Source organism: Triturus cristatus, chromosome 3_1 (assembly GCF_964204655.1).
Source record: "Triturus cristatus chromosome 3_1, aTriCri1.1, whole genome shotgun sequence".
Taxonomy (NCBI): domain Eukaryota; kingdom Metazoa; phylum Chordata; class Amphibia; order Caudata; family Salamandridae; genus Triturus; species Triturus cristatus.
Genome location: NC_140583.1, coordinates 918488644 through 918515116, shown reverse-complemented (window position 1 = coordinate 918515116; position 26473 = coordinate 918488644). Strand labels below are relative to the sequence as shown.

General features: G+C 50.6%; 1 protein-coding gene across 22 annotated transcripts in view; it reads right to left on the bottom strand.

Annotated features, from left to right (window-relative positions):
- The window catches only part of BAZ2B (bromodomain adjacent to zinc finger domain 2B), a 1481286-nt gene that overhangs the window by 132294 nt on the left and 1322519 nt on the right, over window positions 1-26473 (bottom strand). The window lies entirely within an intron of this gene.

Sequence of the window (26473 nt, the reverse complement as noted above, 5' to 3'; positions counted from 1 at the left end):
GGTTACAAATTTGTCTCAGCACCAAGCATAGATAGATTTCATGGAAGAGTGTCTAGCAGCGAGGAGACCATCCACCATCTCAGACGGCACATCAAATGCAGTCAACTGCTGTGAGTCATACTCTACGTATGGAGGTGCAAACTGAAAACATTTGGATGAAGAACCCTATCCTGTTGCTAAGACATGGTGTCCTCCCAAACTGGTAGCCTCATTGGAGGACAGCTGCTTATGCTCAGGATCTCAAGGTACCATACTCTCCTGCGCCAATCCAGTGCAATTAGGATGAGTTGGGGCCAGTCATTCTTTTTCAGATCTTGGGGCAGGAAGGGTAGCAGATGGAAGGCATAAGGGAGTCTCTTTGTCCATTCCATTGGGAAAGTATCTTTTAACAAATGATCTCTCAGAAATTTCAAAGCGTACAACTGTTAACACGGAGTGTTCCGAACAGTGACAAAAATATCTTGCCAGGACTCTACCCATTGATGGAAAGTGCCCTGCACCCCCTCGAGAAGCAGATGCCACTTGTAATCCGCCCCACCTCCAAAGACACACAGCCTTTTGACACTGGCCCCAGAACCCCACATCACGGTGTTTCTTGCTGTACCATATGGCAGTGGTGGTGCTCGTGAGAACCTGCATCAGCCAACCCTTGATGGACAGCAGGAAAGCCTTCACAGCCAACATAATGGCCTATAGCTGGAGTAGGTTGATGTGGAGCTGGCTCTCTGCCAGAGGGAGACAACAGTCCTCCCCAGAGGCTCCACGTGGGTTTGGAGACGCAAAATAAACCTGTCTTCCTGGTGGTGCGGGTGAGGAATAGGATGAGGAGAGGGAAGCTTGCTGGAGGCATCCACAGCCCGTACATCTAGCTCTGCCTTTGTAGTTCTTGACCAGTGAATTTCTGGGCAGCTGGGTATGGGGCTGAAAAGGACTGATGCTGGCAAAAGGAAAATCCCCTTTAGAATCCCCGAACTTGCAGGAACTGGGTGCAGTCCCTCGCAGGCTGAGGTTGTTGGTGACTCAAGGATCAGGCTGTAGTCTTGCTCGCCTCAAAGCATTCAAATGCTGAATAAGCCTTATCTCTTAACAGGCGTACTCTGTCGAAGGGGAGATCCATTGTGCTGGCCTGTATAACCATGGAGAAGCCAGATTTTTGAAGGCAAGTGTGTCATCTTATAGAATCGGAGGTACCCAACTGCGCATACCATCAAGTAAGTGATGTCCAAGTCAGATTTTATAATGTGACTGGATGCATTTTGTTCATCCGTCACAACCTCCTGCAAGTGAGCTCTCGTATATTTCAAGACATGGGGGTGACCTGTTGGGCCATATCCCATAACAAATGGGTATACTGCACCAGGTACAGATAGCTCTGAGGAACTTGAGCACCATACTGCCAACCAAAAATGCTTACTTTAATTTTTATTGTGTTTTATATAGTGCGAACTAGACCCGAGAGCGCTTTGAATAGCACCAGTTTCGTTACAGGAGGACACTTTAATTTTTGTTAGGCACAGGGAGATTAAGTGATTTGCCCAGCATCACAGGATGTTGAGTGTCATTGCCAAGATTCGAACCCTGTTCCCCAGCTTCGAGGGCGACCGCTCTAGACGTAAGGCTGCATCCTACATTTCTTCCCCCAAGCTTCCAGCTATCTTGATTCCCTGTCAGAAGGAGCAACAGGGAAGGGGCCTGTAATTCTCAGAGCAGCAGGATGCGTGTATAGCCAGGCTTGCTGGTGACGGGTGTGCAGATAAGAAGGAAGGATCTCATTTAAGTGCGTGGTAGCGCCTAGCCACCAGCCTGTTGACTGCCAGTGCAGAGGTGGGCTTCTCCCAGGCTGCCATCAACCGGATTTAGGAAGGCCTTGTTGAAGGGGTTCTGAGGTGGGTGAAACAGGGTGGAGTACCTTGTGAGGACATTCTTCTTCATGTGATGTTGGAAGCAGCAGGTCCAGTACCTCTGCAGTTTCTTTGACCACTAACTGGAAAGACATCACTTCTAGGATAAGAGATCCTGTTGGAAATTCAATCTCCATTTCGGGGGAGGTGTCCAATCCACTGGTCAATGATAGGCCCAGTATCACCATTACCAGCGCCCTAGGCATAAAAATTCAGGAGGATCATAAACCGATCCAAAAATGTCATGGATTCACTAACTATATTCTTCCTCCTCCAGAAGTCAATGGTAGATCTCCTCTCTGGAACAGAGAGGTGTGGCGGCACTGATAAATCACGCCAGAGGAGGCGGCATCTGTGGTGGAGCCAACCTTGACATGGAAGTCAGTGGCATTGTGTAGTAAGGAACTATTGTTGGTGCTGAAGGAGCAAACACATGAACATAAGTAGGCTGTACAGTGCCATGGTCCTGAGGGTATGCCGGATGATGCTGTGCCTCTTAAAAGATTCTATACATGGCATCAAGGAACGTTGCTGGGTCCGGACCTGGTGTTGGGACCAGCAGGCAGGAAGGTGTCAGTGCTGGTAACTTCAGGGGAACTGGAGCCAGTGCTAATGGAGCCTGGGAACAAAGTGAAGTGGCGCAGGCGAAGATTGAGGAGACTCTGTGGCTGAGTCCTGTGGAGTCACTGGTGCGGGACGATTTTTTAGGACGATCTTCTGGATCCATGATGACCCACTCTGGTTCTGAGGATGAACATCCTGTCGGAGATGGAGGACATCTGAGAAACTAACCGTTGCCATGTTTCTTGGCTTCCTCTGCTTGGCTGAAGAATATGAGGGACTGCGACCTGAAGCTAACCCAAGCCGTGAATAACTTTGCCTTTAAAACTCGACGGGGGATGGGGTGGAATTGGACGACGAGGACTGGCAGTCTGCACTGTCGTCCCCCAAGGAGGTCGCCATTCCAGCCCGTCTCCGGTTGGTACAGCTTAAGATTCTTCACCGGGTGTATGTGACGGGTCCTCGCTTGGTCTCGATGGGATATTCCGACGATGGGCTCTGTAAGCGGGGTTGTGGGCTCAGCGCCACCTTTCTCCATATCCTGTGGGAGTGCCGTGAGGTGGCGGACTACTGGCGCCGGGTACATACGGTTATGGGACAGGTCACTGGGGTTGTGCTGCTGCCGGAGGTGCGTCGCTGTGTCCTGAATGTGTGGGAGCCCAATGATTATAGCGCGGCTCAGACTCGGTGGGCGGCCCTGGGGAACATGATTGCCAAGAGAGATATAGCGCGGCTTTGGGGTGCCCAGCGGCCGCCCACCGTGTCAGTATGGAAGGAGAATATGGACTGGTGTATGTTCAGGGAGAAGACTGTGTATGTTGCCCGTGGTAAGCCGGGGGCATGGGGCAGAATCTGGGGGCAATGGAATGCATATCGCGGGGGTATCTGTACGCCCCCCCTGGTGGACACCGATATCGCCATGTCCCCCTGACCCTTGACGGTTCCGGGCACCTTTTGGAATGACTACATATAGACGTTCATTTCCCTTGGCCCCCCCCCCCGTCCCCAGCCTCCCGGTACTCCTTCCTTTCGCGTGCTGCTTAATGGTCTGAACTGGAGTTCCCCGGAGGAAGCCTGACCTGCGCTGTTTGTCCTTATGCCTCGCCTTTTGTTTTTCTTTTAGTTTTTGTGTGTGTTGGATTTAAGTCTCCTGTTCCTTTAGAACTATCCGGAGTCACTACGGGGCCGAGCCCCGGGAACCGACTGCAGCTTTGATAAATGTATATTTCATTCTGTACTTAGCGGCCGGCCCTGGTGGTTGTAGGCCCGTGCTTGTAATCGAATTATTGTTCAATAAAAACTTTTAAAAACAAAAAAAAACAAAAAAAAAAAAAAAAAAAAACTCCATGATACCTTTTGGGCGCAGGCTCAGGCATGAGTCACAGGAACAAGAGTAATAGGAACCAAAGAAAAATTAAACGGGCGGGGGTTCAGTAATGGACATCTGATTTCAGTGAAAGATTTTCTGTGAGGAAAATCACAATGCTCAGGAAAGGGAATGCTCCGGATCCACGTTGAAGGTGTGAAGAAAGTGAACTGACGCATAAGTTACTTACTTGTGTAACAATATATCTGTAAGAGACATTAGTTAGTGATAGATTCCTTACCTTAGAATATCCCCAGGCGTCAGACTGGATCCGGAAAGTTTTCGTTAGCAGTACCCCTGCGCGTCGGTAGGCGTCATCGTGCGGCTCCGCGTACGTTGCTGGCGTCGTATTCTCCGAGATGATGTCATAAGAGCTACTAAGACGCGCCCTGACGTTAGTTCTGTACGCGACTTTTCCGCGCCAAGAACGCAGAGCCATGCCAGAGACTGACTACTGGTGCAATAGAACTAGGGCCCTGAAAGGGATGAGCTGAACCCTGGAGAACAGTTCGCAGAACGGGAAGGATGGGCGGGCGGTAAGGAATCTATCACAAACTAATGTCTCTTACAGATATATCGTTACACAAGTAACTTGTGCATCCGAAAGAGACATGTTAGTGATAGATTCCTTACCTTTGAATGCATACCCAAGCAATACCAACCCTGGTGGTGGGTCTGCGAAGTGAGATTACACCAGAAAGTCACGGAGAACCGAACGGCCAGAGAAGCCGTCTCTCCGGACTGGACTGTCAAGGCAATAGTGCTTAGTGAAAGTATGCCAAGTGGCTGCCTGACAGATGTCCTGCAGGGGGACACCGCGTCCCAATGCAGTAGTAGCTGCCGTCGCCCTGGTAGAATGTGCTCGCAGCTTTGCCGGAGGTTCACTTTTAGCCAGAGAGGAACAGGCTGTAATGTACAGGACAATCCAGCGGGAGATAGTCCGCTTGTGCACAGCCCGGCCTTTCTTGGCGCCCACGTAGCCAACAAAGAGCTGGCCATCCACCCCGAACGGTTGTGTGCGGTTGAGGTAGAATGAAAGCGCACGGTATGGGTCCAGACGGTGGAGCCTCTCTTCCTCTCTGAAAGGGTGCAGAGACAGAAAGAAAGTGGGCAAAGTGACAGTTTGCCCCAGATGAAAGGCAGTGACTACTTTTGGTAGAAAGGAGGGACGTGGCCGAAGCACAACCTTGTCCGGATGAACCGCCAGGAAAGGAGGTTTTTATGAAAAAGCCTGGAGTTCACTCACGCGCCTAGAGGAGGTGATAGCCACCAGGAAGACAGTTGTCAAAGTCAATAACCGTAAAGGACAATTATGAAGAAGCTCAAAGGGAGCACATATTAAGTATGTGAGAAACAGGTTCAAGTCCCAGTGAGGTATCACAAAAGGAATAGGAGGGAAAAGGTGAGTATTGCCTTTGAGATATATGGGGACAACAGCTTGAAAAGGCTGAAAGAGCAGAAAGGTAGCCCTTAACAGTGCCCAGAGCAGAGCCCTGCGGGGCCTAAGAGAGAAGGAACAATAGGACCTCAGAAAGGGGGGTCCACAGCTTTTGCTGTGCACCATGCCTCAAATGGAATCAACTGTCGCCGCTCAATCTCCATGCAAGGAGGTGGAGGCTGGACAGGTTCGGGTGGAGGACCGTCCCCTGTTGCCGCGACAGAAGGTCCTCCGAAGAGGCAGTCGGATCGGAGGATCCACGCTCCTACTGAGTAGCTCGGGATACCAAACTCTTCCAGCCCAGTCCGGTGCCACAAGACTAACTTGGGTCCGGTCGTGCCTGATCTTTTTCAGCACTCTGGGTAGAAGTGGTATAGGCGGAAAGGCGTACAACAGACTGTAACTCTACTCGCGACAAGAAGCATCTCAGAGCTAGTGCCACCTTGGAAACTCCCAACACGCAGAACTCCCGACATTGCGCGTTCTGTTCGGTGGCGAACAGAAGTAACCAAGGCTCTCCCATTGCTGAAAAAGACCCTTTGCCACCTTCGAACGAAGATGCCAAGCGTGCTCCATGATGCACTGGCGGCCGAGTTCGTCCTCCCCGGTGTGCACAGGACCTGCCAAGTGATAAACCACCAGGAGAATGCCCCGGCGGTCCAGCCACCTCCAAGAGGTGTAGAGCCTCCTGACATAGGGTCCACGACCCCAACCCGCCTCGCTAGTTGCAGTAGCACATGGCGGTGGTGCTGTCCGAGAACCCCTGCACTACTGTTCTCTTGACCGAGGGAAGGAGTGGTTTGAGTGCACGCAGGATCGCCGTAGGCCCCAACTGATTGATAAGGAGCTCGGAGTCCGCCGGAGACCCGAGGCATCTGGTCTCCGCCTCCCCCATTTGGCCACCCCATCCCCGAAGGGACACATCTGTTACCACTGTGTGCTCCGGTTGGGGAAGGAAGAGGGATCTGCTGCTCATGGACGCACTGTTCAGGAAGATAAACCCGAAATCGCGCTGTGTCCAGAACCGCTCCGATGAAGAGGAGCTTCTGAGAGGGAACCCGATGCGACTTTGGCACGTGGATGGAGAACCCCAGCGAATGCAGGAGGTTGGCCATAGTCTGGAGGTGTGAGACGACTGCTCGGGGCGAGCCCGCTGTCCACAGCCAGTAGTCAAGATAGGGGAAGACTGATACGCGCAGAAGAGCTGCGACCACCGCCATCACTTCCGTGAACACCCGAGGGGAGATGGTAAGGCCAAAAGGGAGTACGGTGAACTGAAAGCGGGAACCTTGTCAACCTTCACCTCCCCCCCTCCCCCCCCCCCCCCCAAAGGAAGTAAGTGACGAACCGGAGGCCTAAAAGAGGACACAGGCCCTTGTCCTTCTTTGGAATCAAGAAGTAGGGGGAATAACAACCAGACCTACTATTGATGTCGGAACGCGCTCAACGGCCCCCTCCAACCAAGAGGGCCGGAGCGTCCTGCTGGAGAAGCGCCCAGTGATCCCCCAACATGCGGTGGTACTGAGGGGGCACCGCTGGAGGGGCAGTCCGAAATGGGAGTAGCCCCATCGGACTATCTGCAAAACCCAACTGGCCGAAGTGAGGGTGCGCCAGTGGGGGAGGTGATGCGAATCGTGCCGCCCACGTGCGTTTGGTGGGCCCGAAACCCCGGATTAGGAAGGTTTGGAGGCCACGATGACAGGAGCGGCAGCGGACTGACTCAGCCGCTGGCCCTGTGACCCACCCCTGCTGGTCCCCTTTCAGCGGCTGCGCCGAGAGTGCTGCCACGCAGGCCTGTGGCTTTGAAAGGAATGTGTTAGGGCACCTCGTCCCTTTGCGAGGAAAGGAACGAAAGGCAGACCCAGAGGGAGTGCACGTGGCGGAAAAGCCCAAGGACTGGGCCGTTGCCCAGGAGTCCTTAAAACGTTCCAATGTGCCATCCAAGTTGTCAAAAAAGAGGCAAATGCCCTCAAAGGGCATGTCCAACAAGCATTCTGTACATCCCCTGAAAAAGCCAGTGGCCCTGAGCCAGGCGTAACGACGGAGCGCCACAATCTTGGAAATTGCCCTGCCAAGGGAGTCGGCGGTATTAAGATCACCACCTATAGTACACGTTGCCGCAACTCTCCCCTCCGTAATTGCTTGGGAGAGAACCGTCCTAGTGTCTGTCGGACACTGAGGCAACATCAGCGCCACTGTGTCCCACACAGAGTGGGAATAGCGGGCCAAAAGGCATGCAGTATGCCCGGCATTGGGTGTTATGTGAGGAAACTGGGGCCGCCTGGGCGGGCGGTGCCGTTGTGCCACACTCCTATCCACAGGAATACCTGTTGGAGGCGTGGACCAGGTGCCCAGAGGACGTCTGTAAGTGCGTGAATAAAGGGCAACACCTCAGTCAGGAGATTGGTCCTGAGAGACACCGTAGGGAGCTTGAGGTTAAGAGCCTCACCACAGAAAATGTACCTTCCTGCTCCGTAGCCACGGAGGAAGAGGCAAGTGTACCAGGCGTGGAGATAAATTCCAGATCACTCAGATCCTCCACATTGGCATCCTAGTGTGGTGCAACCCCACACTGAGCTGCGAGAATGTCCCTAGACCCCTCCCAATCATTGCTGTTGGCTGTTTGAGAGGCCGAAAAGGACAAGGAGGCCGGTGAAATGGAAAAAAAAAAATTCCCGGGCTAGGAATTGGTGACAATAGGCACCAAGGCCAGAGCCATCGGTGGTGCCGAGGCCAGAGGCAGCGGTGGCACCGAGGCTGGAGGCAGCGGGAAGCGCCGAGGCCAGAACCAGTGGTGTTGCCGAGGGCGTAGCCAGCGGTGTTGCCGAGGCCGTAGCCAGCGGCGGGGCCGAGACCGGAGCCAGTGGCGTTGCAGAGGCCGAATCCAGCAGCGAGGGGGTGAGTGTTTGCAATGTTCAACACTCCGTCCATCATCCCCTTTGGTTTTGCTTTGTTCGCCCTAAGTTGGCAGGGTATGCCCAGACGTGGGTCCCTTGCTTACTTTGCCACTGGATTCAAGCTAGCCTGGCTGATTAGCCATAAACCAGTCCCAGGATGCTTGTTTCCGGTCCAGGGAAGACATGGCTTGGCAGTTCGGGCTGGACTGTTCCCATGAGGCACAGGGTCAGACTGATTTGCATATGGCCATGTCTGAACTGGGGTGGTGGAGTGAGCTAAAGAATGATGATGGATTAAACCCAGATCAGTTGACTGGGGGTGAGTGCTTGCAATGTTCAACACTCCGTCCATCATCCCCTTTGGCTTTGCGTTTTACTAAGGTTAGACAAAAAATAAGTCACCTGAAAACTCACCTGCATGCCTGGTTGGTCATCCAAAGTCAGATTCTGTGGTGACGCAAGCAGCTCAGCGCCGTTCCAAAAATCCTTTGACGCCCATTTCCACACCGCCAAATAGAGAAGGCAGGTGCCTAGATAACATTGGTAAGCGCTTTTCAACTATGTCAGCAACTACTGTTCATACTGCCAATTCACTAGCAATACTAGGCTGTTATGATAAATGTGGTCAGTATCAGTTATACAAAGACCAACAATACAAGCCCTTTCAACAACAGTATCAGCCTTCCTATCAAAAGGAGCAATTTAGATCACGTCCACCAGCAAGTTATGCAAAACAAGCTCAATGAAGGAAACAAGTCTCACAAGGAAGAGACGCTAGCAGAAAGCAGTGACAATTTATTCCCTCCCATCCCACCAACCACTTGGGGCCAAAATTTCAATTTTTCTACATCAATGGCAACAGATAACATCAGAAAGATGTGTGTTAGACCTAATCACCTTTACTCGCACCTTAGAACTCACCTAGAGGCCACCAAACACTCCACCAAGGGGTGATTGCAATGTTCAACACTCCGTCCATCATCCCCTTTGGTTCGCCCTAAGTTGGCAGGGTATGCCCAGACGTGGGTCCCTTGCTCACTTTGCCACTGGATTCAAGCTAGACTGGCTGATGACAGCTGATTTGCCCGAAACCGGTCCCAGGATGCTTGTTTACGGTCCAGGGAAGACATGGCTTGGCAGTTCGGGCAGGAGTGTTCCCATGATGCACAGGGTCAGACTGATTTGCATATGGCCATGTCTGAACTGGGGTGGCGGAGTGAGCTAAAGAATGATGATGGATTAAAGCCAGATCAGTTGACTGGGGGTGAGTGCTTGCAATGTTCAACACTTCGTCCATCATCCCCTTTGGTTTTGCCTTAACCTTAGTAAAACAGCAGAGACTGTTGCACGTATTTTCATTATCTTGGTTCCCTGCTTCCCAAATAAAATCGGAACTGCTCAAACTTATTTTTTTGTAGGCTCTTTAAAGTTGTATACGAAACAGTCTGACTACCTAATAGTCAAAGGTAACTGAACCCTTTTTGTGGTTCTTTCCGTGAGATTATGAAAGCCTTCTATGTCATCAGATGGACAGTCCACCGGTTGTGGTGCAGATGGAGATAGGGCTGGAATCAAATAGTCGATCCATTCAATGGAGTAGATTGGTTGTCCAGGATTTCCCTCTCCCCTCATCCAAGGAGACTGCTTCATCTGCAGGAGGCACTGCTATATTTAAAGTTGGAGTCCTCCTAGGTGTTAGAGGTGAAGCTATGGGATACAGAGTTCTCGGAGAGGGGGTTTGAGGTGGACACATAGGCTTTGATGGCGATGTAACCTTTGTAGGTTCCGGAAATCTTTTATAGTTGTCTTGAAATATACCCCGATGATCTAATACCTAAGCTAGTGGACCTTGAACCATGCTTTCGTGAGGTGGAGGTCGATTATAATGCTGGAACTGTTCTATAGATTGTGCAGGTCTTTCTATATATTGCTGCTGTTCTGAGGAATAAATAATCATAGTATTCCTGTTCATCATCTTCTTGGTATTTGACATAGTTCTGAAAGACTGAGATTTTTTTCCCATGCAAAGCCAGACCGGGGGATGGAGTAGTTGGCTCAGATATCACTTTTTCTGTGAAATCTTTTCCCTTTTTCTCTCTTTGAGAGCGCTCTTCAAATACCCTCTCTTGTGAAGACTCACAATGAGTCTTTATGAAGGCCTTTCTTGGTGACTGATCTATGATCACGCAACCTTTCCCTTTTTCGTGCCCTCACTTCAGAATGTGAGGAATCAGTCCTATCCTCAGAAACCACAGTCTGCTTAGTCTTTTATTTCTAGAGCCATATAAGGAGCGTCCCCCCATATCTCTCTATCTTTAAGAGTCTTAGAGGAAAAAGTGCAGCAGATTTTAAAATCCTTTTCCTTGTGGGAAAGGAAAAAGCAGTAAACACACTCCTTATGTGGATCTTTTTAATGAACTCTCTTTTTTCCACAAGTTTCACAAGGTCTGAAAAGTCCTTTCTTTGCTGATTCTGACATTGTGAGCAATCGGATCTTGTCAGCTGTAGGTGGAGTTTTCTATCCTGGTGACAAATAGCTTAGAATGACAGAAAGCTGTTGATAGACTGAGCAGAGCTCAAAGAGACTTCCTTCACATGACACGCGGTAGACAATCTGAGGGAAGATGACTCTGGTAGATTGTTCTAGAGGGAGCAGGATTGGCAGGAGTTTGGGTCTTTCTAAATAATGTGGATATGTTAATCAAATGAATGTCTTCTAGCTATCATAGGCTATGTGTGCTTTATGGTACTTCTTTACAAATTTACAGTGGGACTCCCATTTTGACGACAGGGGATGATTGAAGCATATAAATCTATGAAAGATACAATACCAGAGAACCAAACTATAGGCCTCTGCAGTCTTGGTGCCAGAGGGAGCCAGAAATGCACTAAAGATTTGCAGCACGGACTCTTCTGCGGGGTCAATGATAGCCCGGGGATCTGTAAGCATAACCAAACCCGGTGAGGTATCATTTTCATGGCAAGTGATCTCAGAGAAATCCTATTTAAATCTTAATGAGTGTGCTCCATCTGTTTATAACAAGAGTGTTATGTTATGTTATGTTAAGTTGATTTATTATGCGCACAGCTACTCCAGCCAAGGAGCGTCCCGGCGCAAAGACAAGGAGGAACACAACATAGCAAAACAAAGACGCCCAAGATAGACAGCTAAAACAAAAAAGTCTTAATCGCTCTACGGAAAGAAAGCAGATCGTCTAACTGTCGGATTTCCACTGGGAGGGTGTTCCAGATTAGAGCAGCTTTCACGCTGAGTGGGGATGGAGTTGAGCCTTGCTTTGCTTTTTTGTGGTTGCTTTTGGACTTTGACTTCGTCTTACCGTATGATTTTGAGTGGGAAGTGGTATGGTTTACAGAATGGCCCTGAGACTAGGACTAGGTCAGGACTTGTGTGAAGACCATAACTTGTGCTCAGCGAAGTACAGCTTCGCCTCATGATCTCCAACTGCCTTCGGTTGCATTGGTCACAAGGCTTATGGGTCATGGCCAGAGCCCAGGCACCAAAGGCATAGCTTGTGCAGGTCCATGACCGACATTTGCTTCCTGCAATCTTTGCACAGCTTGAATCCTGTAGTTTTCAGTGGGGTCCTTGTTCCATTGCACACTGTAAAATGCTTTTTTGGAGTCATCAAAATACCGACAAACGTGGGAGCGGTGCTCCGCATCCACATTAGAAGGTGCCTAAAGAAAAAGTAAGAGCAAGGGGATGGCATTTCGATATGGCTCCAGTCTGTCACTTCCAGGGCATTATGCAGTCAGCACGGAGCCGCACAATGCCATCCACCGGAGAACGGGATTTACTGCTGAAAACTTCCCCGGATTCAGTCAGGCACCTGTGAGGTATTCTAAAGGTGAGGAGTTAGGAGTATGCATCAGAAATCTTAGGTAGATATGTATGTACAAGCAACTTACATATTATTACTGCGTAGATGCAACACACTTAAAGAACTAACTTACCTTAGGTAACACATTATCTGGTAGAGACAATATTTAGCTGCAGATTCCTTACTTTTGCTAATTTCTTATCTTTGAATTTACCAGGCGTCAGACTGGATCCAGAAACTCATACTTTTGCGTGAGCAGTACCTCTGCGTGCCGTCGAGCGGCTTCATTCAGTTACACGCATCGGTGGAAGTGATGTTGCGGTCACCTAAATAGGTGCCATCCAGGCGGGCAGAAGTCAGTTACTTTTCATGACTTTCCATGCCAGGAGTGCAGAACCATGAAGTGAACTGACTAGCGTGTGTCCAAACCAGGGCCCTGAAAGGAGAATAACCGTAGCCCTAGAAATGTGTTACAGAGCAGGGGGCATGGGCGGTCTGTAAGGAATCTACAGCTATATATTGTTTCTACCAGATAAGGCGTTACCGAAGGTAAATAACTTGTTCATCTTGTAGACTTCTAGCTACAGATTCCCTACCTTCGAATAGCTGCCCAAGCAATACCTCACAGGAGGTGGGTCTGCAAATCCATTTAAGCAAAAGTCCTAGTGGACCGAACAGGAGAAATCACAGTGACCCTAAGTGCCGGGGCAGTAATACTTGGCAAACATGTGCAGCGATACCAACGCGGCAGCCTGACAGATGACAAGAACTGGGACTTCTCAAGCTAGTGCAGTGGTAGCAGCTTTGGCTCTGGTGGAGTCAGCCCACAACCATCAGGGGGTTGCTTCTTGGCCATTGCATAGGAGATTTTTATAAACAGGAGAATCCACCTGGAGATTGTTCTCTTGTGTACTGCCTTTACTTTCTTCGCAACCACAAATCCATTGTCCACCTGGAATTATCTGGTGACCACCTTGGGCAAGAAGGAGGCACAGGTCCTAAGGACCAGGTTGTCTGGACAAGGGGTAGTATACCAGGGATGACAGAAAGCACCTGCAATTCGCTAAACCTCCGGGCAGATGTAATGGCCACAAGGAAGACCGTTTTGATGATAAACAGCCTCAGAGGGAAGCTGTGCATTGGGTTAAAGGTAAATACATTCCAAAAGTAACAACTAAATTAGGATTCCATTGGGGCATAATGAAAGGTGTAAGCGGAAACTTGTAGTGCAAACCTTCCACGTAAAGAGTCACAATGGGGGAGTTAATCCGGCAACCACAAGAAAGCCAAAATGGTTGAAACATACCCATTAACTGTGCCCAAAGTAAGGCAAACTAAAGGAGTTCAGACAAGGGTGAAGACAAATAATCAATAGACTTGAAGGCACGGCAAGCTACAAATCTGGCCCATTTGCAGATGTATACTGTTTTCGTTAAGGGATTCCTGGCAACCAGACAAACTGCACACTTCTGAAGAGGTTAAAAACTCACAACTGTCGCCAATCAATCTCCATGCATATCGATGTAGACAGTGTGCAGGCTCTGCTGCAACAGGAGATCCTCTGGAAGGTGCAACCTGCTAGGAGGACAGATGCTCATGCTTAGGAATTTGAGACACCGGACCTTCCATGCCCAATCTGGAGCCACCAAGATTACTGGTCATTCCTGATCTTCCTGAAAACTCTAGGCGAGAGTGGTATCGACAGAAAGGCGTACATGAGTCCTGGGCTTCACTCGAGACAAAAAGAATCTCCAAGCAAGAGCCTCCTTAGATACTCCAGCACTCATAAGTGCTGACATTGTGCATACTCAGAGGTGGTGAATAGACCTTACCAAGGTTCTCCTCAATTTCTGAGGAGATCATGCACCACCTCTGGATGGTGACGCCATTTATGATCCGTGAGGCATCAGAGGCTGAGGTTGTCCACTCTGGTGTTCAGAGAGCCTGCCAGATGTTGAACCACCAGAAATATTTCCTGATGTTATAGCCATATTCAAAGACGCAGGTCCTCTTGACACAGGGTCCATGACCCCACCCAGCCCTGCTTCTTGCAACACCACATGATGGTAATATTGTTTGTGAACCCCTGAACCAGCCTTCCCTTAATGGAAGAAAGAAAGTATTTTAATGCAGGGAAGGCCAAAAGGGCACTCAGCAAACTGAGACTGCTCTGGGCCCACTTGAAACCTCATGAATCGCCTGTGGGCGGGCAGGCCGGAGATATGGAAGCAGGCATCCTGCAAGTCCAAGGCTACCACCGGTTTCCAGACAGAACCTGAGCCAGAGTGAGCATCTTGATTTCTTTCTTTTTCAGGAGGAAGTAAGTCTTGTATAGGATGGAGGTCTTTCATTTTTTTGGCACCAGAAAGTAGTGGAAATAGCAACCAAAATCTACTTCTGATGCCGGCACCCTCTCGGTGGCTCCTTTAACCGGAAGAGCCAGCACTTCCTGTTGCAAGAGCTAAAGGAGGTCTTAACATCAGCGGATCAGGTGACAGTGGCAGAAACTGTAGGATAGGAAGGGCATAATCCAGCTGGACAATCTGAAGCACTCATTTGTCTAATGTTATCTCCTGCCATTGGGACAAGTGGTGCTAAATCCTGCCACTATCTGGGTGCCCATGATGGTCTGAAGGCATGTTAAAGGGTCTTTAAGGCTTCAGGAGAGGGGAGTGGGTAGACCTCTGGCCTTGGTCCCCACAAGGCTTTTGGGAGCCACGGCCACTAAAGGACTGAGGTGCCTGCTAGCTAGGGACAAAAGGACGCAACTGAGAGCCCCTCGCATAGCCATAGAAGAAGAAATGCGGCTTTTACGGAGCCTTGGTGAGCCCCAATTACCTAGCAGTGCCCCGACTAGCCGTTCAAGCGCTGAATCCGCCTTGTTGGCAAAAAGAAAAATGCTGTCGAAGGGCATGTCCATAAGGGATGCCTGGGCATCCCCCGAAAAGCCAGTAATCCGCAACCAGACATGAATTCGAAGCACCACAGTGGAAAAAATATGCATTGGATTGTGAACTTCGCTTCATCTCTGCCGTCAGCAATAGCTTGGGAGAGTATAGCCTGGGCCTACTCCGAGACCATGGGCTGCAGTTGTGCAACCGTATTCCATAGAGTATGGGAATAGCGGACCAGTGTTCACTGAACGCAGTGGAATGCTGGTGGAAGAGAAGGATAATGTTACTTACCTAGTAAGCATCTGTTCTTGGCATGTAGAGCTGTAGATTCACATGTTTTGCATACTCCTGGCATCTATTGTTAGGTCTGAATGTTTGCAAGTTGTTTTTCTTCAAAGAAGTCTCTCCAGTCACAAGGTAAGTTGACTCCTCCTTTCGGTGATAGTGCGCATGGTCATTGACTCTATTGTTAGATTGCTTTCCCGCAGAGGGTGAGAATGGAGTTAGCAAGTGTAGAATAGAGATGTCCATGTGTGTGCATGTAGAGTAAGAAACTGCAACGACTATAGGTACCCGGGGAGGCGGGTGGGCGCAGGTGAATCTACAGCTCTACATGCCAAGAATCGATGCTTACTGGATAAGTAACATTATCCGTTTGAGGCATGTGAGCTGTAGATCTCATGCTTTGCATAGACTATACAGCAGTATACTCCCAAAGCGGTGGCTAACCTGTATCTGCTGCAGTTGTTTGAAAAAGTGTTTTAAGCACCGCCTGGTCTACATTCGCTTTTTGCCTCACTAACACATCTACACAATAGTGCTTGGTGAATGTGTGTGGTGTAGACCATGTTGCTGCCTTACAGATGTCAGCTAGGGGAATATTCAATAAGAAGGCCATAGAAGTCACTTTCTTGCGAATTGAATGTGCTCTAGGGGGTATTATCAAAGTTCTTTTCGCTTTCACATACCAGGTCTGGATACATTTCAGGATCAATCTTGCAATGCCCGATTTAGATATGGGATTGTCTTTGTGTGGTGGCAAAAAAGGAACAACAAGCTGCTTTGTTTTGTGAAATTCTTTGGTTTTTTCCACATGATATAGTAGCGTTCTTCTAAAATCAAGTGTGTGTAGAACTCGTTCTGCTACAGAATCAGGTTGAGGAAAGAACACAGGTAACTCAACTGATTGATTGATACAAAAAGCAACTACTTTAGGAAGAAATTTAGGATTGGTTCAAAGAACTACTCGGTATTTGTGAAGCTGAAAAAAAGGCTCTTGTATAGTTAAAGTCCGGAATTCACCAACTCTCCTTAGTGAGGTGATTGCGACGAGAAAAGCAACCTTCCATGAGGACTATGTTTAAGTTCCATACTGGTGCAGGTGGGACTCTTGGTGGTATCACCCTTTTTAATCCTTCCATAAAGGCTTTAATCACTGGTACTCTGAATAGAGATAAGTGTTGTATGTTTTGTAAGTATGCAGCTACTGCTGCTAGATGTAAGCAAATGGATGTGTAGGCTAGTCCAGATTGCTGTAAATGTAACAGATAACAGATGATGTTTTGCACAGAAGCATCAAGAGGATTGATATTGTTGCAATAAAATACAAACTGTTTCCATTTTGCTGCATCATGCCCTGGTAGTAGGTTTTTTAGCATCTTTTAGGATATTCATACAGTCTGGTGGTAATTGTAAATAACCAAACTCTATGACTTCAGGAGCCAAATTGCCAGGCTCAGTTCTTTGGGATTTGGATGTCTGAGTTCTCCGTTACTCTGAGTGAGGAGACTGGAGTTGAGATGCAGCTTTTTGTGTGGAACTACAGAGAGCACCAGCAGGGTGGTAAACCAAGGTTGACGTGCCCATGTGGGAGCTGTGAGAATCAGTTTGAGGGATGTTTGTCTGAGCTTCCGAACTACCAACGGAATGAGTGGGAGAGGTGGAAAAGCGTAGGCAAATATCCCTGACCAGTACATCCATAGGGCATTGCCTTTGGAAAGCGGTTGTGGGAACCTAGAGGCGAAGCTTGGGCATTTTGCGTTTTGAGCTGTGGCGAGCAGGTATATGTGAGGAAATCCCCATTCCTGAAAGAAGGGGAGGAGAATTTGTGGATGAAGTTCCCACTCATAACTTTGCGGTCTCTGTCTGCTGATAGGGTCTGCAAACTGATTGTTTACTCCTGGAAGATGTTCTGCCGGGAGATAAATCTTGTGTTGTATATCTAAGTTCCCAATGGCTTGTGCTAGGCGTGACAGTTGGAGAGAGTGCCCCCCCCCCCGTTTCTGTATATAATACATAGCTGTCATGTTGTCTGCGTGGACTAGGTCAGCTTTGCCTATGAGGTGAATTTGAAAAGCTCCGAGTGCTAGAAACACGGAGTAGCTCTAGGTGATTTATATGGAGACTTTTGTACTTTAGACTCCACAACCCTTAGATTGTGAGATTGTGTAGGTGAACACCCCAACCAGTGAGCCATGGGTCTGTTGTTAGCACTGTCTGTGGAACATAGTCGATGAAAGGCCGCCCTTTGGATACATTTTGTGGGTTCCACCACTGTAGAAAGCGATGGGTGGGGCCATCTATAAACACTAGATCGGTCAAATGACCTTGCAACTGGTTCCACTGACTTGCTAAACATTATTGAAGGGGACGCATGTGAAGTCTTGCGTGGGGAACAATTACGATGCAAGACGGCATCATTCCTAGCAGTTGCATGAATACTCTTGCTGGTAATGATTAGTTGAGCTGAAAATGAATGAGAAGGGACTGAATACTGAGAATTCTGGCTGCATTGTGAGAGGCTAGAGCTCTTTGAGTGTCCACGGTGGCTCCCAGATAGATTAATGTGTGTTGGAAGGCTGTAGATGAGACTTCAATGCGTTCACTGTAAACCTTAGTTGGTGTAATATGTGAATTGTGGCTTGAGTGTGTTGGAGACACTTGTGGTAAGTGCTAGCTTTGATGAGCCAGTCGTCCAGGTATGGGAAGACATGAATGTGCGATCTTCTCAGATGAACTGCGACTACTGCCAGGCATTTGGTAAATACCCTTGGAGCAGTGGTGACTCCAAATGGTAGTACTTTGAATTGGTAATCATGACCCGCTATCACGAATCTGAGGTATTTGCAATCAGCAGGATTAATTGGAATGTGGAAGTATGTATCCTTTAAGTCTAGAGTAGACATAAAGTCGCCCTTGTGATTTAGTTCTCTGAGGTCCAGAATAGGTCTCAAGGAGCCGTCCTTGTTGGGAATTAGAAAATACAGGGAGAACACACCTGAGCCTTGATATTGTAATGGTACAAGCTCTATGGTTCCTTTTAGCAAGAGAGTCTGGACTTCCTGTTTGAGCAGGTGTAAATGTTCTGGTGACATTTTGTGAGAGCGGGGTCTAATGTGTGGAGGATTGTTGGGAAGCTCCAGGAAATAACTATGCTGGATAATTCCTAACGTACGAGTTACTTACCTTCTGTAACGATGTGTCTGGTAGAGATGATTCTAGCCTCAGATTCCTTCACGTAGAATTATCCCCAGGCGTGAGACTGGATCCAAAAACGTTTTGCCACAGCCTCCCTGCACGCAGGGGCGACATCACGCGACTCCGCCCAGGCGTCATCCGCGTACGTGATGTCAGCGAGGTCACATATGACCCGCCCCGGCACGCCCACGTCAGTTTGTTTCGGGGAACTTTTCCGCACCACAACGCGGAACTACCAGATAAACTGTGGAAGCATGGGAACAGTGTGCGAAGAGCAGAAAAATTGGAAAGAAACAGTGACTAACAACACCACCAGGGTAGTGCCAACACCGCAGAACCCAAGGGCAGGGAAAGAAGAAAGAAGAAGAACAAGCAGAAACCTGCGCAGTCACCCTGCCAGCACATAGGCAACCACCCATCCCTCTGCCCCTGATGCAAGAACAGGCGTAAAAGTTATGGCACACATAGGAAGCCCCTCCCCCCATCCTGAGCAAGGAATGGGACCAGTCCCAAGACAGACAGGGACAACAAACATCCAAGCCACCCCAACCCATAGGGCAACCTCCCACAAGGGACAAGGGCAAGACAAGGCCAGATGACCCTTAATTAGAGGATAGCAATGGAGGGAAGGGAGGGGAGGGAGGACAGGGATAGAAAGCAATCCCCACAAAACCTGGAGTAGGCAGAGCAGCAGGGCACTGGAATCCCATCCTCCAAGGACCAAAGGAGGAATGAACCGCCACCAGACGGAGGAATCACCCTCAAGAACAAGGAAGGCACTCACAGGAGACACAGCCCCCCACCGGGAGGAGAGTACCGAAGACCAACCCAAGGGTCCTCGCAGAATAGGGGAGGAAGGGCGGGCCGTGAAGGTCTCTGCGGCTAGAATCGTCTCTGCCAGATACATCGTTACCAAAGGTAAGTAACTTGTACATCTGATAAAGACTACTAGCCGCAGATTCCTTCACGTAGAATAGATACCCTAGCAATACCCCTTGGGAAGGAGAGTCTGCGAAAGGACCCCATCAGCCAATGCAGAACAGAGAGTCCCACAGGGGACCAGAGCTGTGGACCAGGCAGAACCTTGCCCCTGCCAGGCCAAGGGAACCCCCACAAGCAGAACCCCACCGATCCCAAGAGGATGTAGGAGGGAAAGAAGGCTGAAGAGGCCCGTACACTCACAGCAGTGGAACCAAGGGCAAGGACTGAGAGGCCGAAGCACCCCACTCCCCTCACATGGCAACATAGCTTCCGCCCAATGCCAAGACAGGAAAGCGGAAGAAGAAGAAGCAGCCTAAAGGACCCAAGGAAACTAGGGAAAAGAAGGCGAACCCACTCCAGATGGAAAGCAGCCTGCCAGCCAGAACAGCACCGGCAGTCAAAGCTAGAAGCAAGAACAGCCCGAGGCCCCAAGAAGGCCGAGTAGGCGACGCCTAGCAAGGGAGAACACAGGATCATCTCAGACCTCAGGACAGGAGCAGGGAAAGGAGGAATGCCCGGGCCACCACTACGAGAGGCCACACACACGACCTCAGGAAGCAAAAGCAACCTACCTAAACGCCATGGAGAATAGGCACCCGAAGGCAACTAGAACCCTCTAGCAGAGCGCAAGCCATATGACAGCTACCACTACCCCACATAGGGTACATTAAGTCCCAAGATGTGGGAACCCTCTTTGGAAGAACTTCCGCCGCAGAGGAAAAACACAAAAGAGCCACGGGGAAAGAAACACCCCCGCTGAAGGCCTGACAAGCAACCCAAACAAAGCAGAAGACCCAATTTTAGAGCCAAGTCTGCGCAACAACTCCTGCAGAACCACACACAATCAACACAAGGGCCGTCCAGCAGCCAACAATGCCAAAGTCCCAAGGAAGGACGTAAACGGCTAGAAAACACACTGCACAGTCAGAACAGCCAGCCTAAGAAGGCCCAGAATCAACCCAACTCAGAACTCACGGAGGAGGGGACGGAGGAGGAGGAGGAGGATAAGGAGAATGGAGCCCTGCCAAGAGCCTTTGGATGGTGGGGTCGGCCGGGGCATGGAACAACAGGCTGCCATCAAACAGAAGGTCGATGAGTCGCTCCCGAATATTCTCAGGGAATACTCCGTCCCGAAGCCAAGCATGGCAACGGAGAGCGACTGAGGAAGCCATGGCCCGGCCCAGCACCTCTGAGATGTCCAGAGCGGAGCGGAGAATAAACGCCGCAAGCTCCCGGCCATCCAATGCATGATGCCGTAAGTCTACCAGGCCATACTCCTGGGACGCTGCAGATCCCAGAGACTCCGCCGAGTTCCACAAACAGGAGGAGGCCCTAGCCAGCACACACAAGGTGCTAAGGGCCCGCAGGGCCGCGCTGGTCGAGGCAAACATGTTGCGTCCCCAAGAGTCCAGCCAACGGGCCTCTCGGGACGGCCAAGTCAACAGCGGTGACAGGGAGGGAAAAGCAGTCAGCAGGGCTGGCGGCTGAAGGGTGAAGGGAAAGACACGCCGGGTCACGCGGCGCCGGTGCAGAAGATGCTGAGGCACCGGGTCCCCTGAGGCAGGACGCTTCCAAGTCCCCGTCAGGGAAGAAAGGAGCGAACCTTCAAAGGGAAGTAAGATTTCCCTCCCACCAGAGCCCTGGTGGAGGATCTCCAATAGATGGTCCGCTGGAAAGTGAGCCACCGGATCACCCATGCGCAGGATGCCCACAGCCGTGGACACCGCGTGAGCGAAGGCCGCACCCGCCTCCGTAGGGCCCCGCTGAGGAGAAATCAGCTCCTCCGCGGGCGACGTCTGCAAACTAAGGCGGCCGTCCCCGAGGCCAAGCGGGGCGGGCGAGGGCCAGACCTGGAAGTCAGAAGGAGCCGAAGAATGAGGGACCTGCCACTCTTCCGATGAACACCTGTGCCCCAGGAAGGGCGGGGAGCCGCCCTTCGCAGCCGGTGAAAAATACACCACAGGGCGACCAGTGTCCGGGGAGGACGACACCAATATGCATGCCTCCGCAGAAGAAGGAGCGTCTGAAGACAAATTCGCGGTACGACCCCTGCACGGAGCCGTAGAATCCACTGCCTGAAGTAGGGCGTCGGCACCAGCCGGCGTCGCCGGACAAGGGACCTCCAAGTTACCCCCCACCGGGGCCGGAGTAGAGCTGGAGCCGCTCCAGCCCCGGGGCGCCGCCGGAGAGACGCTGACCCGAACCCCGCTGAGAAAGCCACCTGCGCGGTGGATCAAGACGGGCCTGGGGAGTGGCACAAAGCCCTCCGACAGCCACGGCCCAGAATGAGGCAAAATTCACTCGTCAACCCAGGCGGCGGTGCCAGGGACGATTCAACCTCCGACTCGCCTTCCGACGAGGCAGCCACCTGTGTGGAGGGACGAGAGGGGCCCGGAGAGGGACGAGGGGTCCCCCGTCGGCCTCGATCCGGAGGGTCCACCGACCTCAGTGCCTCCGCACGATCCAGCTGCTGCCAGCGCCGTAACGGCATCACCTCGGCCTTAGACAGGACCACCCTGTCAAAGGACCAAAAGGGGCTCGGGTCGCGAACTCCCGCGACACCACAGGGGAGTTTGCGGTGAGGCAGAGACGCCGTGGGCTGAAGGAGGTGCCCCAGAGGAGCCGCACCCCAACAGTACCACATCCTCCAAGCCTGGATCCGAACCAGTAGGCGTCGGGGCCGGAGCCACCGGTGGCGCCACAGAGGGCCCTGCGCAGAGCGAGTGATCCGCCGACGCCCCAGGAGGGGAAGGAGGAGACGACGCCAGCGAGGCCTGCAAAGCCGCCGCGTATGTCTCCATTTGGACTCACGACGCCCCAACACCGGGAAACGATGGATAGGACGACACGCGGGGCCGCATCACTCGCAGAGAGTCCACGCCCGCGGAAGGCCAGAAACCAGCCCCCGGGGACAAACTGCGACACTTACCCACCGGGGAGCGACGCTCACGTGACATCGAAGCAGACCGAGGCATCGACCTGGAGAGACGCGCTGAGAGAAGTTTCATCCGGCGCTCCCGCCGCCACTTCGGCTTCAACTGTTGGCACTGCGTACAGTCTGTGGTGCCGTGATCCTCCCCCAAACACCACATACAAATGAGGTGAGGGTCCGTCGCCAACATAAAATGCCCAAAAGACGTGCAAGTCTTAAAGCCCAAAGGCATTCGCACACTGTTCCACTAAAAAATGGAAGAAAAAAGGGGCCGAACAGGCCCGTAGCAACGATCGGATCCACGTTGCACGCGGAAAAGGAAAAAACTGACATGGGCGCGTCTTATGTGACCTCGCTGACGTCACGTACACGGACGACGCCTGGGCGGAGTTGCGTGAAGTCGCCCCACCCCCGGCGCGCAGTGATGCTGTGGCAAAAAGTTTCCGGATCCAGTCTCACGACTGGGGATAATTCTACGTGAAGGAATCTGCAGCTAGTAGTCTCTATCAGATGACCACTATTGTGTATGTAAAGGAGAGGGAGTTCTCCTTGTCGGAACTAGGGCTCTCACACACCCAGCAAGCTAGGTGTCATGCTTCATCATATGAGCCTGCCCCTCGTCAGGTCGGCGCTGCAATACCTAACGGGCACCCAAAACCGGGGCTCTTTATCGGGGATATTTTGTTCCTTCAGGTGGGTGCAGTGGGGGTGAGGGACCTAGTGTGTGTAGATGGGAAGGGATGTGAATTTAAAATAGGCCAGTTAGTCCTAGCCAACAGTTTATTAAGAAGGTAAACGGTGAGAAAGTGCCATCTTTCTTGCGTGGTATGCCCCCACTTTTTGCTGAATTGCTGAATGTACTTTGACTGAGTGTGCCCTGGATTCCTGCCAATCAGGTGCCCAGGGCCTATGTTCCTTCCCTAAGAACCTCAAACCCAAATTGGCAAACCCTGGCCACATGTCAGCCCCTGGTAAATGGTACCCTAGGTACCCAGGGCCTTGTGACCAGGGAGGGCCTCTAAGGGATGCAGCACTCATTGTGCCACCCTTAGAGGCCCTGTACCCTAACACACACACACTGCCCTTGCAGGCTGAGTGTCTGGGTACAAGACAAAACAAAGAGTCGACATGGCACACATCTCTGTGTGCCATGCCCACCACCTACACTACCCTGGCACACATCAGCCACCCCTCTAGCTAGGTGCCCTATGCCAGTGGTGTGGGCACAGGAGCATGAGCCCTGTGCCCCTACAGTACCCATGTCAATTCCTGGGCACTGTAAGTGCAGTGCTGCCATTTAAGAGTACATGGTGCTGAGAGCTCGTCATACACGAACTCCACAGAACCATAATGGCAACACTGAAGACTGAGGTTTGGTATAAAACTTCTCAGCACATTAAACCCGCACTGATGCCAGAGTGGGATTTAATGTACCAAGCACCACAGAGAGCATCTTGGAGATGCCCCCTGAAATTAACCTACAATCCACGTCTGGTCTGGGAGGCTGCCACACAGCTGACATGTTGCTGGACCCCTGGGTAGGAGAGCCCCTGCTCTCCTAGGCCTGCAACAATGCACATCCTGGGCGAGCTGCTAGATCTCCTCCCCCAGGATGGGTAGGGGGAAGCTTCAAAGGCATGCCGCCTCTGTGAGATTCCCCAGGCCACTTGCAGCCCCCACTCTGGCGGGAAGCCTGGCCGGAAACCCCAAATAAGGACAGGGGATGTGCCAGCCTGCCAACTCCACCCCTCAGGTGGGGAGGCGGGGTGAAGCACATGTCCGGGCGCCCGCCATCTTGAAGATGGGAGGCCCTACCCAATCAGGACTAGGCTACTGCCCCCCTCCCACAGGAGAGTGGCAGAATAGGGGGTGTACCCACCCCAGGACAGGGACCCATTGCTCCCTGCCCTTCACCTACCTGTAACGCCCCATAAATCTAGTATTTAGGGGCACCCTGAACCTTCCTTCCCCAGATTCCAGATTCCAAAATACAAAGAAGAGCAAGAAGAAAGAAGACCTGCCGTGCAGCTGCTAAGAAGAGTAAGACACCAACTGCTTTGGCCCCAGCCCTACCAGCCTGTCGACCTTCGAACCTGCTCCAACCCGGCACCTCTTGTGGCCAGCAACCTCACAAACCCTGGAGGACCTGGCTACCTTTTGGCTCTAATCACCTGGGACTCCCATGAGCAGAGGCTCTGCTGAAAATCAGCTTCTAATCCCTGGCATCAGCCCGGAACTGCAAACTCTGCACACTCTGCACCCGCCAAGCCTGGCCTGTGCCAGAGTGAACAAAGACCACGAGGACGACCCCCCGGCGACTATGACCAGAGTCCGGCATCCAAGGACACCCCTCGACGCTCCTGACGACGCCTGCAGCCTCAGAACCAGGTACTCCCCCCAACCACGATCAACAGAGGGTACGATTTCCCGGCACCAAAAGGCACCCCTGCACCCAGTGCCCTACGGCCCCCTGTGCCCAACACCCGGGTACCTACCTATCCTCCAACTACCCAACTTACCTCTAAAAGTGGTGGTGGCACCTGAAGAATCTTCGTCCGAGACCTTATCCTTTCCAACCAGGAGCTTTCCCATTGAAATCAATTGAGCGCCCGAAGGCTCAAAAGCACCCTGCACCCAGCCGCCCGAGTGGCCCTGGCAGTGTAACCTCTACACCTATCTACTTCCCCATTTGCCCTGAGCAAGTGACCAGGAGCCCAGCTCCCACAGCCGCGTGGCCTCTTAGTCAGCAGCCACCAACCAAGGCCCCCCTGCCTCCCATAGGATAACATTGGGCCTAACTCACTCTGCACCCGGCTGCCCCTGCGCCGCTGAGGGTTTAACAACTGTACCTACCTGACCCTGGGAGACCCCTGAGTCTGTGCCCAGAACCTTAACTATGCCAGTCGCGTACTTACCCAAAATCCGATAACTCAATTTTCTCCAAAGGATAACATTGACTGGTTTCTTCTGAAATTTCTTCTAAGTGTGGAGTTTCTAAAACTTAAAATCAGCCGAGTAACGAAAACGAAAATACTCACCTGCTATTAGGAGAGATCCCAGTGCTTGATCTTGGTGCCCAGCACTGACCCTGAAAAATATTCACAACTGTACTTACCAGTAACCAAATTTTCTTCCATAGGAAATCATTGACTGTTTTTCTGTGTAATTTCTTCTCTGTCGATTTTTGCAAACTTCAAATATTCTTTAAAAATCGTGCTAGTTGTAAAAACGTAATTACTTACCTGTTTTAGATAGAGGTCCCAGTACTGAGTCTAGGAGCCCAGTACGGGATTACAAAAGTAATGAGAACATACTTTACCTGCAACTTGAATTTTCTTCCATAGGGAATCATTGACTGTTTTTCTATGAAATTTCTTCAGTGTCAACTTTTAAAATAGCAAAATATTGCCTAAAAATCACAACAGTAACTAAGTCGACTTTTATCACTTGTTTCTAAGAACTGTCCCACGACTGAATATAGGATCCAGTCCAGGAGTTACAAAAGTAATCCTGAAAGTAATCTATTGCAAATAACTTAAATCTTCCATTGAGCTCAATGCATTATTGTGTTTGAAATTGTGTTGCCTATTGCAAAAACCTGTAACCAGTAATTACAAAAGTCAATTGCATATTGCAAAAGTATTTACCTAAAGCATCTCATTCTGAGAAAGTATATTTTAATACCTATTGTTGGTTCTAAAATAAAACAGACATATATTTTTTATATAAACCATTGGCCTAGAGTTGTGTTATTAAGTGTGTGAGACCATTTGCTGACTGAGTGTGTACAACAAATGCTTTACACTGTCCTCTGATACTGCCTTACTGCTCGACCAAGCTACCACTTTAGAGAGTAAGGTTATATCTAACTTTAGCCTCTGCCAAACCTCTGGGGACTGTTGACTCTGTACACACTGTACCTATTTGGAAAAAGTATATACACAGAGCCACGTTCTCACATAAACTGTCTAAAATAAAAGAGAGAGAGGGGCAAGGGACTAGTCGTAATGTATCTAGTGGTGTATGCCCTGCTCTCGAGTGATCGACATGTTTCGTGCCTTAAGTGTCATTTAGATCAGGGAACTTCCTCATGATCAAAGGAACGCTATCTACACTAAAAAGGTAAGTGAATTCTACATACCCAGTTCTCTGGTTGTTGACCTATAAGGTGGACAAAAATAGGT